Raw genomic sequence first — 14,058 nt, forward strand, 5'->3', positions numbered from 1 at the left:
ATTAAAAAAAAAAAAAATCACAGTAAAATTCTGCATCATATTTTTAGTAATCTAAGATGTCCGTCCTGGTGCCTTCCTTCAGCCACACGGCAAAAATGGAGATCCGTCATAGTTTTAATATTTAATATTACTGATTAATAAAGATTTGATAATATCTCAAATATAATATATTTGATTTGATATAAAGATACTGATAATATTTAATAGAAAAACATTTCTTCAATAGAGGGAATAGAGGGAAGAAATTATATCGGAGTAAATATAAGAATTATATTTTTAATGGAAGAAATTATTTCAGAATGAATTAAAATTATTGTCAATGAAAGAAATTATTTAAAAAAAATTTTTTAGAAATTTTTATTTTTATTTGTTTATTCTATTTTATTTTTACTATTATTATATTGATTATTATTATTTTCTCTTTCAGCCACCTCGTTGGGCACTCTGCCTGTTGTGGCCTTTGCCTTTGCATTATTTGTATTCAGAGTGAATAAAAATCTTCTATATTATGCCCCCCCCCCGTTTCGTTTAATAACGAAAAATGCCACTGTATAACATTGTGCCCGCGTACTTTATAAAATGTTTCAATATGGCCTGCTATGCCTCAAAGGTTGAAGACCCCTGCAGTAGACTCTCGCTAATCCGGTACGTATTACACCACGGTGTGCCAGATTTTACCAAAATTGCTGGATTAACTTTGAAGAAACCATTGAAATAATATATGAAATTTCGTGCAAAGACATAGTCAGGACTTGATCAGCAATTAAGAAATATTAGAACGTGTTAAGGGGGTTAGGGCATCAGGAGAAAAGTGACACACACCACCTAAATATCCTGGACTACTGGACGTGCTGGATTAGAGCACGACCGAATTCTCGAGAGACTACTGTAGTTGAATTGAAATGCTCAAATAAAAATTTATCAGATAATTTATATATTTTTAGTTTTGCTTACCGTTATTTTTGGAGATTCTGCAATCTAAATCCTAAAGGAAATCTTGAGGATCGGCATGAAAATTTTTTTCATTACAATAACACACATTACAATTACATTACAATAAACACTTTTCGGTCTGACACAAAGATGTTGTCTACCCAAGCCTCCTTGACCAATTCAAAAATGTAGTTTTTTTTTTTTAGAAAGAAGGAAAAGAAACCCCCTTGATTTTTTTCAGCCGGGGAGGGAGTGTTAAAAGAGAAACAGAAAAATCACGTGATTCAGAATGCATGTCATTCAGCATTCATTTCAAACCCCACTTTTCTTTTGTCATATGGTCGTATGGTTCCAGTCATAGATTGCAAATGTATATGTTGTTTGAACAGCTTATAGTATTTCATTCAAACAAGTGGGAGACAAAATCACAATAAGAGCTCTACTACATTCATTTTAATTAGTACGACTGTCTCTTCCTGTCGATGTCGCCGCTTGCCGATAGCCATCTTGCCATCATTATACTGTATACAAAAGCTTACACCAAAGCTGTCGTATTATCGGCGCCCATGAAAGCATTTAATACTGTGGAATGAGACATCTGTTTATGCCTTCACTACAATTTTCATTTCGGACAGACATTAGGACCTGCTGTTCTCATCCCTCCTCCTGCTTGTGCCCTTAGGGAAATACTGTTTGAAAATGACCCTCCCTGAATGATCGCTTTACAATGTCTCTTCTTTCTTTGTCGGGGAAGAACTGGCCCTTGAGAGCTGCGTCTTGTAAATTGTTCTTTTCTTTCAGTTCCCGTTTTTCTTCCATAACTCATACGTACAGTATACAAAAAATAACAAAAATAAAAAATAAAAAAAAATTGCGGTTGAAAAAAAAAGGGAGAGCAGATACTGTACTTAGTTCAAGAGATTTGTTGATGCGCATGTAAATTCATATGTAGGATGAAGCACACAACTATTTGGAGGCCCCCCGCTCTGCCGAGGCCCCAGGCGCGCGCCTCATGCGCCTGTGCGGTAATCCGCCACTGACCAGAGAATATCATTATATTTCCTTATCTTATTTTGTGTTTATGGTTTTGGTGATGCAAAAATAAAAAAAAAGTTATGATTTTTCATAATATTGTTCATTTTAGTGAACCATCTCGTTCTTATTAGGGCCAAAAGGGTGCAGTGGTGGATAAACGCAAATTTGTGGGTGGGGGCGGTGGTTGTGACCATGTGTTCAATTTTCAGGACGGTTCTGATTTCTTTTGGAAAAAATTCTGAATTTTCCCCTTTTTTTAAGCAATTTATTTTCTTGGTTTGTTATTCAGTCAAAAACGTAGAAAACATTTTTCTTTCCATTTAATTTTCCTGATCTCGGGGGGGGGGGGGGGGGGGGGGGGACAGCCCCTACCTTTAATCCGTCCCTGATAGGGGGGCCTCCAGATCAGGTTGCCGCCTGGGGCCTCCCAAAATCATGATCCGCCACTGCGTCTGCATGCTCCGGTTTGAAGGGAAGGGAAAGAAAGCACAATAGCGAGCAAAACGCGCTGCGCACGACGCATTGTGACTCCTCCAGAAGCAGTCCGCCAATCACACCCGACGTAAAGCGCTGTCGTGAGCCGCGTTGCGCTCTGTAGGAAAACGGTCATACTGATTTTCTATTGGTGAATGCAGGCGTGTCATGCTGGGTGATTCACGTTGCACGCGTCACAGAAACCTGCTCCTAGGAAAACCCGGCTTAAGGGACGAAAGGGACTCTGGTAAATTGGTTGGTTTACAGATTCAGGGATGAAAATAGTTTTTCCATTTTTGAATGATGAGGGGATTAAGGAGGTTCTCCATATGAAGTGGAATGAATAAAGAAGTTTACCACCTTGAAGAGGGAGAGATTTCAAAATTTAGAGGGCTTCCATCTGAGCCAGGGCCGTTGATTTGCCAGATCTGACAGCACGACAAAGTTCCATCAATGTGATATCGGCTTCAAAAAAAGGATCAGACCTGGGAGGATCTATAATAGGAGGTATGAGAGTTGAGGCAAAAGGGGGAAAAGGAAGAGATTTCAAAATATTGAACTGCACCAATATATGGATCTGAGTAAATATTACTAGAGTACCACAAAAATAAGGTGTGAAAAATCCAAGTTTTCGAGGCCACATAGTTTTCTTCTAATTTTGATCATAAATGCAAAGTTTGAGGATTGCTTGTTAACCCCAAAAATTCTTAAGTGGTGAAACAAAACTTTCTCTCATTACCTTTAAGAAACGAAACTGTGTTGCGAAATTTATAATTTGTCACCACTTCTTTCTATTCACTTGAGTTTATTAGCTACCATAAGCTCATATTAATCTTTAAATGTAATCTTGATAAGTGAATATTGATGAAAAATGCAATAAAGCAGGACTTAACCTGCACCAGGTCCGCATGGTAATTGAAAAATTGTTATTGATGCCTAAATTTTCCTACGGGGAATTACTAAATTGGAGTCTGACAACAACACAAAATTTTACAGATTCATGTCAGCTTGTTTACCAACATAGAAAAGGGTTCAAAGTCAGCAAATTCAGAAAAAATTGTGTTTAATTTTTAAACAATTTCGCTGGCGGCCAATTTTATTTCCCCATTTGTCAAGCCTTGCTTAATAATTAGTACAAAAATACTTTTATTTTACAAGTTTTAGGTCTATGATTTTATTACAGCCTTTATTAACACATAAGTCTTATTTTGACATATTTTACATATAAAATAATTGCTGTATAAGCACAGTAATAAATACTGTTCGAATAAATATGTTAATACAACATCTTTCTTTCAAATAGATTGATGGTTAGACTTGTGCTTCATTGTTTTCTCCAGCTAGAACTTCTCTATTCTCATACGTCCAAAAGCCATTCAAATCGATGAGAATGCTAACAACTGTATCGCCTTGTCCACTTGATATTAGATCTTTCAATGTATCCTAAAAGGATTTAGCTGGTCGCACCATATCAAATATTTCATTGCTTACATCTTGAAATGATACTGGATGATGTCCATTTATCTTCAATTGCTCCTGTATAGCTCTGAAGAAATAGTTCAAATCAAATGTGCTCAAGTATTTCTTTTGCTCAACATCCAGTATCTGGAAAAGTATTGCACAGATTGAGGATCTTTTCTGTTTTCCATGGCTAAATAAAATCAAGATATGTTTTGTAATCCATTTCACCATCATATGTCAAACATTCTTGAAATAATCTGTCTATAAAAACAGAGGTTAATGTGCCAGTACCATATCTTGAGAGTTCTTTTTTACTCAGCATCCCATTGTGATCTTTGTCCAAGTTCAAATATTGTCCATAAACCCTCAAGCAGATGAAGCAGAGAACCAATTCTTTTCTTTGGCATCTTTGGGCAAAGCTTCATCTCGTAGCTCTAATAAATCATCAAGAAAACTGCAAGCTAAAATATCTTTTAATTTTGATGTGGCCAGTATGCATGGGATCAAGGTAGAAGAAAAATTTTCTGACAGCAGTACAAACGTAAAAAGAATGAAATGAATTTTCAAGTCCATCCAACTGGGGTAATGTTGGTATCATTCAAGAATATAATTCTCTAAATCGCCTTCTCTCAAGTAACCCTTTCCAGCAACATCGTAAAGAGACAGACCGATTCGAGTCTGATGCAACCAAACTTTTCTCATCACATAGTTGAAAAAGTTTCTAATACTAATGCGACCATGGGAATCTAACTGAACAAGTTTTCCAAAAATAGAAGCTGTAAAATATTTCCTGCATTTACCATAACATGATCTGCGAACTTGCATAAATTCACTAAAATTTATCATATGATCTTCATCACTGATAGGTATCGATTGATACTGTCTCAACACCAGCCACAAATTCTTTAAATCCTGGTTATCTAGCAGTTGCTTGCTTTTTCTTTGTAGAAAGAATGCTCTTGACTCCTCTACCACTTTCTGCTGCAAACAATCATCTTCAACAGGGTGTTTATGAAAAAACTGTGGAATCTTCCAGTTTTCAACATGGTATTTCCATCGAGTATAAAATTCCATCATTTCTGTATACTTTTCACACATCCTGGTTTCCAGCTCTGATATGCTTGCTACCTCTATTCAACTGAAAAATAATTTTAGGAAATATTAAATTTATATATCTTCAATAAATTTTGAAACATCAAGAATGAGAAGCGAATCAACTGAATGTGTTTCAAAATGAGTTATAAATGAGATTGAAAAAAAATTTCCCTAACAGTTGAATTGCTCTGCATAAAGGTGAAATAACTCTCAACAAAATTCAAAAGCTTAGTAAATAAATCTAAAGAACGTAAAAAAAACAAAGGTTGATAAATTTCTCGCTAGAGGGTAAAATGTTATCTACTTTGAAGTGTTTCTTCATTTATTGTGTTATACATTTCAAAGCAAATGAAAATTAGCTCTTGCAGCATTTCGGTAGAGGTCCTTCACATGTACCTACACTTCTCTTTCTGAAATTCTTTGGACCATTTCATACAAAATGAAAGATTTAGCCAAAATAGAAAATTCATTGAAAAAACGCTAGCCTATGTTTTCAGAGCATTCGTTTTTTCAGTGTAAGACTTAGCATCAAGCTGAACAATCTGGGCATTCTGGGAGATCTCCTCCTCCATCTGCATGTATCAGACACAGAAATGAGCTGATAAAATCACAAACGGATGGGAACACTAACTCGATTGGGCTGCGTCGACACCAGCTTTAGTAGACTAAAGCTGGTGTTGGTTGTGTACATGTTATTGCCGAAGCCCAAAAAGCGTCCTTTTCACGACGGGGCCGGTCACTCCGCGAATTGGCCAAGAGTTTGGGGTAAAATCCAAATTGCAGAAATGATTCGGACTTTGGCCGGCTTTTTTGTTTTGGTTTTTTGTGCGAATTTTGAAGGAAAAAAATGGTTACCGCATCGTGACTGCATTTTGATGGGTTGCCATAACTAACGTGGACTTAATTCTCACGAAAAAATACACCAACTTCACGATGATCCCGAATCATGTCTTTTGTTATCGGACTTTGGCCAGGAATCACTGGCCACTTCGCGGAGTGTCCGAAATTTGGACATTGGCAAGGTCAATATTTGCTGAAATTGACCAATTTCGGGCTTTGGCAGTAACATACATAATGTGAAATAAAAAACATCTTCGATATCTCATCCTCCTGTAGATTCTTATTTATTTAATTTTGAAGCCGCTCATTTTATCCTTCAATCAGTTTGTCTTTTTTATAGCATTCCTTGGTGTTTTAAAAAACTTAAAAACTTATCTTTAAATTTTGGGTAGAAGCTGGAACGAATCAAACGATTTTATATAAAAACCTATGGGAAATCGTGTTTCAGCAAACCAACGTGATTCCAGAATGAATCATTTTCGATAGCAGAGGCATAACTGTAATATTAAAATACAATAAACCATCTTTAAATTTGATTGCCAGTATCATGGCAATAAAAATCTTTTAGTTATTAGTTTTATCATTTTTATTTAAATGATAAACTGCATAATTAAAATTCAATATGAATCATTTGAAATTATCACTCGGGGTGGAGGATGATCTGCAGCGAATAATCTGCAAAATGAGTTTTAAGTACAGTAAAATGTTGCATTAAACTTTTCTTTGTTCTGTAAAATGCATGATCGATACATGTACCACCTCTATTTGTTTCTCTAGTTACCAACTCCGGTAAACATAAAATCTTATGTGAAGATAAGGATAATTCAACATCAGATGAAAATACTGCAAAGAAAATAAGATCCAACAGTCTCATAGTGAATGAATGATACAGTAAGTAAAATTAAAACAATCTTCATATATTCAATGTATGAATATTTAAATGAGAAATTCAATAATTATTTGAAAAAAGTAGGAAATGTTAAGTAAGCTACTCCTGAGCAGTTTTAGAGGGAAAATCACACGCTAGACATGGCTCTACGTTCTTTGATTCAATTGAAGTTGCCTCCTTTTTTTTGGGCTGAAGCGATATTAACTGTAAAAATTATACCAGAAATCAAGTACCAGCCCATCAAGTATTCTTGATTATAAGACGCCATTTTAAACTTTGAATAGCGGAATACCTAATGTGAGCTATTTCAAAGTATTTGGTTGCAAAGCTTAGAATAACAGGAAACACAGGTGTAAATTTGAAGCTCGTGCAAAACGGGTTATATTCGTTAGATACTCTGAAGAATCAAAAGTTTTTCGTATTTGGCTAACAGACGAAAAAAAAAAATGGAAATATCTAAAAGTGTAAAGTTTTTGGAGACTTTTTACAGGCATCGCTGATGAGCGATTTCAAACCCGAAGATCGACCAAGCTCCGAAAATCATGAAATCGAGGTTCCACTACTTCACTTTTTTCTTTTTCTTCTTATTTCTTACTCTTCACTCCTGTGCTAGACTTCAGTCCCGATAAAAAGCCCCCCACTTCCGATTTAAAGCCAACCACGATTGTCACCAGAAATTTTAGTGAACAAATCTGCCACACATGGAATTTACAATGGGATTATTATGGTAATTAAATTTAAAATTTCTGAATTCAATTTTAAATAATTCAAATTAAATTCAATTCAAGTAAATTTACTCATGTTAAACCTAAAAGTTTCACTTCTATCGCACGAGATTCTCACGCAGATCTTTTTCTTGTTCTAGTCAAAAGATACGGGTCACAGAAACGAAAATGAGGACGAGAAGAGACAGAAAAGGAGATTCTCCTAGTTTTGGAAAACAAAGTGAAGGTGAATCGTGTAAATTAGAATTAAGCTTAAAAATTTTCGAGTTTTTTGGCCGACGTGAATCACACGAGTGGCGAACGAAACGTCGAAAGACAAAAACTGTACTTCACGTCGGCCAAAAAACTCGAAAACTTTTAAGCTTAATTCTAATTTACAAGTGAAGGTGAATTTCAATTCCTTGAACTTTACAATGAGAATGACTCTCATGATGATTATTAATTAGCTGATGTAGCTGATTGTAATGTATCAGATGAGAGTGATAAAGAACTTAATTGTTTCTATGATGTGAATAAAAATATCTTTGATGAAACTATTTTCCAAATTTTAAGTCTAAAAAATCGGGGGGGGGGGGAGTTCCTTATAGGCCTACACGTTAACATATCGTATGTTTGTTTGCCATGTTTCACGTTGTAGCCCTAGATTGGTTCAGGATTTCTCATATCTTAGGATCTCGGAATATGGCCAGTATATAATAAGCTCCTATGCAGGGCTGACGCAAGGCATGAGGTGACGATGCGGCATGATTACAGGGGCTGCATTTTTTATGGCAGATTTATTCTTACGATGAAAAATTACACTCTCAGAAATTTTCAGTCTGAACTGAGAGCACACCAAAGATATCAGCCTAGGGCCTTACAGCAGGATGTGGAGTTTCCGTGCCGTCCATAGGCGCAGATAGTCTCAAGTCTGTGGTAGTATACTGTAATATCTGTAAGATAGACTTAGTCTTACAGATAAGTCTGGGGGGTGGGGCACGATGATGATCATGTCAATTCATATACACGGTGATTCAGAAAAGATGGGAAAAACTTTCAAGAGGTGATAGTAAGCACCAATACAAACAATTGTCATCAAAGAATGCATGGTCTAATATGAAACGCAAACACGCGTTTCGAAACAGCCCCTCCGCAAACATTGAAACGGCATTCCTGTTGAAATTTATCGGGAGATAAAGAACATCATGCATGCAAATGTAACCTGGGGAAGAAGAAACCGTAGGCAAATCTGCGTCACAGTGAATAAAAAGCATGAACTCTGTATTACTTAAGTGTGCCATTATCCCGTACATTTCAACTGTTAGAACGGTTGTACGCTGCAATAACTTCACAGGGCTGGCGTCCGCAGTTAATTATCCTCCTATGTATTTTTTATATAAAGAGGTTGTGGGTAGGATTGCATATGTCCCACCTTTTTTCTTCTGCTAATAATTCGTTCTGAAAATCTTTTGGAACCTAAAAAAAAAATACATCCAAAAACTAAATTTTTTTACAATGTTATACATTTATTAAAATTTTATCCAATTGATGATGCAAAATTTGGTAAAAGTTGGCAAATCACTTTTTCTTTGGCTGTCATCAAAAGCATGTAATGATAAAAATTACCATTACTGCCAAGAAAAAAAAAATTATGGACAACTCAAGCTCTCTCCTGATAATTTTGTAACTATAAACCGCATTTTGACACGTGTGATTTGAAGCAAAAAATTCCTTTTTTTTGTGAAGTTATAATTTGTGAAAAAGGTGGGACAACCTACCTTCAAATGGTTTAAAATAAAGCAGGCAGACCTAGAACAGGATGCTTTCATAACATGAAAATTCAGACATTTGTCATACTTACTTCAAATTTTGAAAGACAGGTGACAGCACCAGCAAAACAGGTGAAATTTTAACACCATACATACACTACTCATAACACACATTCAGGGGGATGTACCAATTTGTTAGAGAAATTCCGTAAAGGAATGTGTAAGAGGTACATGTTTGGTTAAGTAGTAGCAGTAGTGTGGATTCCTGAAGTGCAACATCCCATATATGTTTTTTAATATTTGAATTTTTTTTGTCAAGTAATATATAGCATTCAGGGTACCTTAGTTTTGCTTAATATTTAATTCCTGAGAATTTTTCTCTTTGGATATGTCAATACTTGTCCATTAAAGGGTTAAATGCTCAATATCTCTTGAACTATCAAATGGTTTCACTTCAAATTTCAGTATAATGTATAACTTTTACGTTGTCTGAAGTTCTTTATAACTTGCGTAAACTTTGGTTGAAAACTCCTCTTTTTATAAGGAAAAAATTTGTGATGAAAATTAGAATTTTTAGGGGGGAAACATTCATATCATTGTGAAAGTATGTGCAATTTCATGAAAGTGCATACAAACTTCGAAAATAACAGGTAAAATATTTTGTGAAAGTTATAAATCATTTGCAGCTTTTTCTGAGACAGGGTTGATCAAAAACTTTTTTTCCCCCTTATTTAGTTTTTTGTTGGTCCCCTAAATGCAGTCATAACTAAATTTTCACTGAAAATTATGGATACAGGCATCACATAAGATTTACGTGACCGAAATTTCAGAGCAATTTGTGAAGTATTTTTCTATAAATTCAAAAAAAATCTCTCTGAACCAGGGCCGTCTCAATAGCATCATGGGCCCCAGGCCAATTGGTTTTCCTGAGGTCCTACCTCCTAAATTCTATAAAATTTCAAACAAATCTCATTTTTGTGAGGCCCCTCTTCTCCTGAGGCCCCCCGGACCATGCATTAAGATGGCACTGCTCTGAACTCCAAAGGGTCCACTGACTTATGACTATACAGGATGCTTCCTGTGAGACCTAATGAATCCTTAATCTTATCAATCGTTCATTGTAGAGGTATGGTTCCAATTTGAAAAATGCTCAAAATGTATTCAACGCCTCGTTCTATACCAATTTTGAAAGTGAAAACACAGTGTGTCACAAAATGAAAAATCAAAATTTTTTTATGAGGACATCCTGTCCTAAATAACTGAATCGGAAAGTTGTTGCCCTGTCTATCCTGAGGCCAAAAAAAACATCCATGCATTGTAATATGTGTGTGCATAAGTGCAATATTTGCTAAGATATTTGAACTTGAAAATCTGAGAAAAGTTCAGAAAGAACAGCATAAGTGAAGGAAAGAAGCATTTTCCACTAGTTTACACTGTTTTTCCCCCAACTTTTCTCTGATTTTCAATTCAAATATCTCTGCGAATATTGCCCTCAGAAAAGTGAAAGTTTTTAAGTGTACTTCAGGAGTGACAGGGCAACAACTTTTTAACTGGAAGTTAGAGAACAGGCTTACCATATAAAAATTTAGATTTTTATTTTATGACACACTATATTTTCACTCTTAAAACTAGTGCAGAGTGCTTCCTGAACATGGTTTGAACATTTTTTACATTGGAACCATACCTCTATGACAAACTGTTGATGAGATAAAGGCCGAATTATAGGACTTACATGACACCCTGTATAGTGTATGTACAAACTATACTGTATATTTGACATCCGGAAAGCACTTTCTTACTTCAAATCAGATTATATTCTTTCTTTATTTTTTAAATTTTAATATACTGTAGTTTTCCAACTACGAAATCAAATTTGGCTACTGCACGTCACATCCGACGATTTTTTTTTTGAAGTTACATGATTTTCCATGGAGAAATAGTCATCTTAATAAGCATAATCTTTGAATCATTGCTGAGATGGTAGCAATTATCTAATGATTATCAAGTAGGCGAGCCCCATTATAGTGCCTCCCACCAAGAAACTTACCCTGAGCAAAAAGCTTTACAAGTGTTAAACCATGATTCGATATAATGCCAAACTTTTTATAAAGCCAGAATTCTGTGAAACAAATGGTGGCATTAAATTGGGGGTTTGACGATATTTTATAGTAAAAATTTGATTTGGCTGCTGACAAGAAGACAAAGTTCTTCATATTGTGAATGTATATTTTGTCCCGACCACTGCTGTATAATGTAAATAAATGTTATAGCACTTATTTTTTTATGTATGTTACAATTTGATGGTGTAAAAATACCCCTTGATTTATCGCAGGAGTGAATTTGAATGATCATCTTATTTCCTCTTGAAGCAGATGAAGCTGTAGGAACGAGTAAAGACATGGCCACTGTTCTGGTGCTGTAAAATTATCATTCACCATTTCGGAAACTTTGTAATAAGAAAACTGTGTAAGGATAAATTAAACATTGGTGTCCTTATTGAGTACAGAATTATTTTTTATTGGATGAAAATAAATATGTACTTCTTTTTTTCCTTTTTGTTGTATCATTGTAACTTTTTGATTTCTCCGAGATACACTATTATGTGAGGGGTTGATCATCAAAGTCACCTTTTCACAAAATGACTTAACACCATGCACAGACATGTGCTCACATTTCCTGTTAGGTGCAAATGTGGTTAAAATTGTAGTTCTGTTTAAATGGGTACTACATCTTAATTTGTTCTTTTAATGAAACTTAGAAATCGTTGAGGTTAAAGTGGTCTCAGTCAGACTTAAACCACTTTGATACTAAGAATTGTAGCAAAAATCTAGTTCAACAACCTATCAAAGAAAAGGTATTTGACTGGTGATGAATTATAAAAGCCAAAATTTGTGACAGTACAAATATTACATAAGCTGTCAATATTGAAAATGATGCAAAAATAGCACAAAATGAGAGATCAGATATTAGCAATTAGTATTGATCTCCGGGAAAGCCCTATAACAGTACAATTATTCAATCATTGCACTTCACTCATAGTTAGAAAAATTGATGGCAGATGGCAGCACTACAAATAACAAGCATTACACAATAACAAGCATTACACAATAACAAACTTCACATTGGGTTCACAATATGGACATGCACATTCTAACATGTACCAATTCGTTAGAAGTTCTGCAGAGGAATAGGGATGAGGTGCATGTATGGTTTAATGGTAGTAGTGAATGTGTTAAAATAATTATTCGAGGGGCTAGTTCATGAACAGAAGCCACCAGTTGTCAAAGAGATTGTGTCCTAAGGAAAGACCATGGGTTTGAAGGTGAATGCAAATGACATACAAGAACTAGTGGACGAATATGGCCCAGAGCTGACCACCAGTGAACTGATTGATCTCCATTGTGTGCAACAGCAAAAGCTTATAGACGAGATCTCATCTGAGAAAGAGAAGGAAGAAAGATGTGTAAAATGTGAGAATCTGTGCAAATTTTGGTAGAAAATAACCAATCAAGTATCAAGTGAAGCCGTAGCAGTGTGCGAGAAATTAATCTGTCCAATGACACAATGCAATTTCCCATTTCTGAGAAATCCTAAAAAAAAATCATGCCAGAAAAAATCAGTGCCGAGATCTTTAATAAGCTCCAGGTCACTTGTGAATTTATAGTGTGGAAAAACAGAAAATCATAAAAATTGTTTCAAAGCGCCCTCTCTCCCCACTCCCCAGGCTGGGGCCGTTACAGAATAATCTAAAAACCACCATTGTCTTTGACTTGTTGAAATCGCCCAAGCTTACGTGCATTAAATAAACATTTCTTCGCTTATTTCAAGGTTATAGGTTAGTTACAGTGATCTCTCACTTACAAGATGATTTTCTGCTAAAATGATTTCAAAGATATGTGTAAATAATACCATTCATTCATACATTTTTATTTCTCGTTGCCTTGCACCGATCACTGCATTTCCTTGTAAGCTATAGCATTATCAGCTGTTACTTTTTTGCATGTAATTTGGGTTGCTCGAAAGTAAAAACCTATAACTTGAAGTACCACTGTATAAGGGTTTGGCATACATGAAAATTAAGTTAATCTTTAACAATTCTCATTTGGTATGACTAATAAAGATCACTAACACACAGTTTCACACTAATATGAAAACATGGGCGGAGAAATACGGGGGGGGGGGGAGCGGCGTTTGACACCTAGCGTCAAAGATGGAGTCGACTGATCTAATGTACATATGAATTGACATCATCGTGTCCCCCCTCAAACTTTCAAGTCTATCTCCGATATAGTCTATATCCTATGTACGAAAATAATATCAATATAATATTTACAAGCAGCAGCTCTGGTTCCCGTGTTTGAGTTGTGTCCTACTCGAACTTCATCACAGGTTAATCACTGGGATGACACCTCTAGCCTAAAAAAAAATATTCTAATTCAGCAACGAGTAAATGGAATTATTTTATACATTTTAAAGGAGTTTATTTGCAATTTATAAGTTAATTTTTTTTAATTCAAGTCATAGTTAAAAAGGAAATGAAAACAACTTTCCTCAATATTTAAACCTTTAAATTCCGATATATTTTATCATATCAACGATTATAAATAATGTTTTTTTCTAAAAATCTTATCTTTTAATTGAATTCAAATAACTTACCATTAAGGTGGAAGATCAATATTAGTTAACTATTTCGATCTCTTTTTGATACTCTCTTCCCTCCATTATCCAAAACATCAACAGCTACATTGCAGCGATATTTTGTTTGTAAATAAACATATCGCATTCGTCGTAGTTGTTATTGAAGTCACAGCTCACGGACGAATCAAATAAAAGAGCATATTTCTCTAACGAAGTCCGT

The 14,058-nt window shown here is 35.1% G+C and overlaps 1 pseudogene across 1 annotated transcript; it reads right to left on the reverse strand.

The window, feature by feature from the left end:
- Positions 1-3,529: 3,529 nt before the first annotated feature.
- Positions 3,530-13,967, reverse strand: LOC149081037 (serine/threonine-protein phosphatase 2A regulatory subunit B'' subunit gamma pseudogene; annotated as a pseudogene). The gene is made up of 3 exons (XR_016193406.1): positions 13,857-13,967; positions 13,534-13,616; positions 3,530-5,033 (listed from the first exon to the last, which is right to left on the reverse strand). The product of XR_016193406.1 is annotated as a serine/threonine-protein phosphatase 2A regulatory subunit B'' subunit gamma pseudogene (transcript).
- Positions 13,968-14,058: the final 91 nt, after the last annotated feature.

This window comes from Pholcus phalangioides, unplaced genomic scaffold, assembly GCF_987345545.1.
Source record: "Pholcus phalangioides strain wild (caught in Gottingen) unplaced genomic scaffold, Ppha-v1.0 ptg000010l_1, whole genome shotgun sequence".
Classification (NCBI taxonomy): Eukaryota; Metazoa; Arthropoda; class Arachnida; order Araneae; family Pholcidae; genus Pholcus; species Pholcus phalangioides.